This window comes from Callorhinus ursinus, unplaced genomic scaffold, assembly GCF_003265705.2.
Source record: "Callorhinus ursinus isolate GAN/ISIS: 27379988/994484 unplaced genomic scaffold, GSC_fseal_2.0 scaffold752, whole genome shotgun sequence".
Lineage (NCBI taxonomy): Eukaryota > Metazoa > Chordata > Mammalia > Carnivora > Otariidae > Callorhinus > Callorhinus ursinus.
The window spans coordinates 4009-9225 of NW_027397807.1; the positions used below are offsets into that span (position 1 = coordinate 4009).

General features: G+C 41.3%; 1 pseudogene; it reads left to right on the top strand.

Annotated features, from left to right (window-relative positions):
- Positions 1–2934: 2934 nt before the first annotated feature.
- LOC112818404 (deoxynucleotidyltransferase terminal-interacting protein 2 pseudogene) lies at positions 2935–4823 on the top strand (annotated as a pseudogene).
- Positions 4824–5217: the final 394 nt, after the last annotated feature.

Sequence of the window (5217 nt, forward strand, 5' to 3'; positions counted from 1 at the left end):
TATATATTAATATACAATACATGCATATATATATACATATTACATGTTTTAATATATTAAAAGTGGTTAATATTATTGTTGGCATGAAGTAGACACTGCTCTATAGTTGCTATTATAATTGTTGTGGTTGTTACATGTGGTTGTTATAATTGAGGGCTAGAGCCTGACTTTCTATTCTGCAATGGAATGTTCTGGACAATGAAGTGCAATACTGCTGTACCTGTAAGAATTGTTTTTATTGTGTTTAAGATACATTACTGACATTATATTTCCTTTTCCTGTGGGGTCATATATGTACAGTTATTCAGAGGATTTGGGGCCTGGCCTCCAAGAAAGGGAAATATGGCCCACAGAATTCTCGCTGAGCAGAAGTAACCGACCCAGGGGGAGGGGATGGATGACCATTGTGGATAATGGGAATAGCCATATCCATGATCTAGCACTTACTTTACTTTTTGCATATTGCAGTTTTCTTCTGTTAGAGCCCAATGCCTTCAATAATGTGATATTACACATGGCAGAGTGGTCTTGCTCATGCTTGGGTAATTAAGGGATTAAAATTAAGGAATAGAAATTAAGGGATAGAAACAGTTCTTGAGGCTAGAAGTTTGAAATCAAGGAGTCAGAAAGGCCATGCTCCTTCGAGAGAAGGACCCTTCCTTGCCTATTCCTAGCTTCGGTGGCCCCTAACATTCATTGGATTGTGGCCATATCACTCCAATCTCTGCCTACCTGCCTTCATGTGGTCTTCTCTCTGTCTCTGTGACTCTCTTCTTATAAGGATTGTTGTCATTAGGGATAGAATGGATGCATACATCCCATTCTTGGGATGATGAGTCTTGAGAAGCTGATCACGAAATATTAAGAAGAGTCTTCTACAAAAACCTGATCCAGTCTCAGATGGTTGACTGAGGTGAAAATGGACAAACAGGTTGGACCTGTGGGACACCCCGATATGCCACAGGGATTCTCAGAAATATCTGAGGCAAGGAATCTGGTAAAACAGTAGGCTTCCTACAACAGCAGGATAGGGGATAGACAAGTTATGGTTTGCCATTAAAGGCAACTGTGACTCTATAGGATGGAGAACCATAACTGTTGCATTGCACTGTTAGTTCTGAATGCTATCTGTTAATATTACCACACTCCAACACTTGGTATGCACACTAATGACAGATGTCTTTTGCCTCATCTCCAGCTTGGATGACTCCTGGGGGCAGATCTCTTGACCTTAAGCCACTTGATTTATTAGCCTCCTGCCATGGGCACTTGGCTACCCTTCATTCAGCAGCACTGACTTTTGAAGCGGACTCAGTGACATCATAGTCAGCCACACCTACTGTAAGTTCTCATCAACATGCATCCTTAATTTCTCTCTTCCCAGGATGGATATGGGATGGGAAGCAAAGAAAATATATATGCTGATTTCTTAAACTCACACATATTTATTCTTAAAATATATCTTTCTTTTCTCCCTTGGGGGCCAATGAAACCTGCTTGAACTTTCATTTCCACAACTAAAATGATGTGGCTCATTTCTTATCCTCATCCGAGGAATAGCCAATTGCTGGTAGGTCAGTAAACTCCCAGAGGGGATAAAATGGAAGCTGATGCTATTTTAAAAATGCCAGGAAATCTTCCACTATGCCTAAATATGGGTACAGGAGACCTAGGTTCTTTAACTGCATCTCCCAACTTCAGTAACTACTTTGAGAAGCTTCTTGGATGAAGGATATCTGAATAATTCTCATGGAGTCAAGGATATCTGAACAACTCAGAGGGGCTTTGACTGCCTCCTGGGCCACTTGCATAAACTTCACTCTGTGGAGCTCATAAATTCCAAGGCTGGACAAGGCTGGACAAAGCAAGGTCCCTCCTTCCTTGGGGACAGAGTCTGTTTCCTTCTACCCTGAGCAGTAACACTCACAGCCTTTGTTATGGCCTCCTTAGAACTCTGTACATAGCAACCAGGGCAGAAGGTGAGCGGGTCTCTTCCTATTAAATATGATGCCACCAAGCTGTTACTGTCAGTTACTGCCATTAAAATGAGAGCTGTTGGTTAGCCCTTAGTGGAAAGAAACAATCTTCTCTCTACTCTTGTTTCTCAGTCAGAACAGACTTTTCATTCTATCCCAAAATGTGCATACTGACCCAAAGAGGGTTACTCTGAGAATTTCCCAGGCATCATCTACCCAGGAGGCTCGGCATTATGAGCTTAAGGCAGAGCCAGGATCTCAGTGGAGATCAGTGGCTTGGCTTTGAGCCTTCACTGTTCCCACCCTCCCTAGCCACCCCCTAAGCTCTCCCAATGGTTGGGCCCTGAGCTAAGGACAGTTTTCTTCTTTCAAAGATGTAAAATCCATCAGGAACTACTCTCCCTCCCCAACCTAAGTCGGGGAGTTGTCATAGTGGAAAGAGAGATGTGTGTGCTCGTGTGTGCGCGCGTGTGTGTGTGTGTGTGTGTGTGCGCGCGTGAGCATGCACACCTGTTCCCACATGTGCCTGTGCATGGGGTTCTTACATGTGTATTTAATGGGCATATGTGAATTTTTGTGTGTATGTTTATATCGTGTGTAGTGTGTTGACAGAGAACTTCAATCTTCTTTCCTCTCATTTCCCCATCCACAGCTGGTGTAATTTTTTTTTATGGCCAGGTAACCTCTTATAATTTATTTGCTTTATTTTTTCTGTCTTCATGTGTATGTATGCAGCAAAAAAAAATGATCAGAATTTTGACAAAGAGTATTGTTTGCAGATATGAACAGTTCCTCTTGGTTTGGTGGAGGTCTTTTTCCTAGAACCCAGTGTTCGGGGCCCATGTAGAGTAGAAGCACACTGTCCCCTTTTTATGTCATAGCCTCGTCCCTCCTCCCCACCTACCCATCCTTGATTAGGAGGCTGTGTACTAGGCCAAGGTGGCTGCGAGCTGGGAGGATGGTGGAGACCAGGTCCGGGAGGCCTCAGGCCACGATCCAAGCTGCGTTGGCTGAAAGCTCCCAGCAGAAGATTTCTGCTAAAAGAATTCACACACATCCAAAAGTCAGGAAGGAATGTCTACCTGTTGACCCAACTACTGCTGAATCACAAACCACTAGGAAACAAAGTCCAGTCTCTAGAACTCCTAAAACCAGAAAGAGGAAGAGCAGAACTACAGTCTCATTATCCAAAATGAACAAACCATCTACTGATGGAGAGACCTCTGATGCAGAATCAAATTGTTCTTCTGTGTCTGAGATCCAGGATCCCATTTTAAGGGTGACTAGGAGATGGCAGATCTTAGTTGCATGCACTCCAGTGTCCAGTGTTTGGAAAAGGCTGAAAATAACTCCAATAAATCAGTCTCATATTGAAGAAGACAACGACAATGACTCTGAAGCTGAATCTCATGTCTCAGGTATTTCTAGAATTGTGCTGCACAATAATAACTACAAGGACCAGAAGAAGTAAGGCTAAACCTGTAAGAGATCCAAGCCAAGAATTACATTCAGAAGCTATTTCTGATGCTGAGTCATCATACTCAGACATTTCTTCATTTTCCAGAGTTGCAACTATGAGAACAAGAAGTATGCAGAAGTTACACACACAAACTGAGGAGAAAGATATTAACATTGTACCAGAAAATGAAAAGCAGATCATAAATGTGCCTATGAATTCAGAGGATTCAGATACCAGACAAACAACTTGTTTACTGGTAAGATCTCTTCCTCAGATAAATAAGCCAAATTTCTATAATGAAATTCATAATGACTCTGATGATGATTCCTTCCACAGAAATTCAGAAAAAAAAAAACGAACAGTGCAAAAATGCCAACGTTTTAATGAGAGCAGAAAAAGGCCAATGTTGCACCTTGCAAAGAAATAACAAAGCAGAATAGTAAGAATTTAGATGAAGAAACCAAGGGAATAGTAGATGAGGAAAAAGAAATAAATAAGAAAAATTCTCAGCTGGAGAGCCTTTCTGAACCTCAGGACACTGGCATTCAGCAGTTAGTTTCTCAAAAGCGTTCAACCCCCCAAAATAATGAGACCACATCAGAGCCCTCACATCTGAACTGTGAGACTATAATGAAATCATTAGCTCAATCATTTGCAGTGATAGAAGTGGACAGATGGAATGAAGAGAGAAAGGGCACCATAAAAACAAGTGACTTGACAGAATTTGGTGATAGTGGTAGTGATGAAGAAGAGTGCACTGTTACAGGTATCAGTGAAGATAGGGATGAAGGAAGGGATGTAGGTTTTGAGTGTGAAACCAAACTATTCAAGTCTGAGCTCCACACATCCCTGGACAAAGGTGATTCTGTTTTATTAGTTCTCAGCAGTGATGAAAGCCAGCAGTCTGAAAATAATGAGAATGAAGAGGACACTCTGTGTTTTGTTGAAAAGAATAGTCAAAGGGAATCATTAAATGGAGAATGAGAAAACATGTCATGGGACAAGGCATTGTTTGTAATTGACACAACTCCTGGGTTGAGTACTGATAAACATTTTTACTTGGATGAGGGAGACAAGGCAAGTGAGGTTGCCATTGAGGAGGAAGAAGAGGTGGAAGAGATGAAAGAAGTGAAGAACCATCAGACCATGACAGAAACAAAGATAGTGAGTTTAGTGATGAAGACGACTTACTAAATAGCACAAAGTCTAAACTTCTGAAGTTGACAAGCAGCAGCACAGACCCTTGTATGAGTATCAAGCAGTTGGGTGGTTTGTATATTAATTTCAATGCAGACAAACTACAGTCAAACAAGAGAACCCTAACACAGATCAAGGAGAAAAAGGAAAAGCAAAACGAGCTTTTGCAGAAAGGGGGCTGTGTACTTTGGGTGAGAAAGAATGACCTGAGGCAGCTTGTTAGCCAACTCTTGACATCTTTTTAAAGTAAGCTGAGTGCCTGTGTTTGTTCCAAAGCTTTTTGTTTAACAACATGTTCTGAAAACATCTCTTGGATTCAATGTCTCATGATCCTTCTTCAGGGACTCACTGATACAATCATATTAACCCTATCTCTGCCTCCTTCATATGTCTGGAAGTATAACATGAGATTGGGAGTCAGACAGGCTCAAATATTGAATTGGGTTACTGCTCATGTAAACTTGAGTTAATTAATGAATTCTTACTTCATCCAGAAAAAAGGGATAATAACAATAGTGATCTATTTGGGCTATTGTACAAATTAAACGACACTCACCTTGTGAAAGTCTTAATGCGATACTTCAC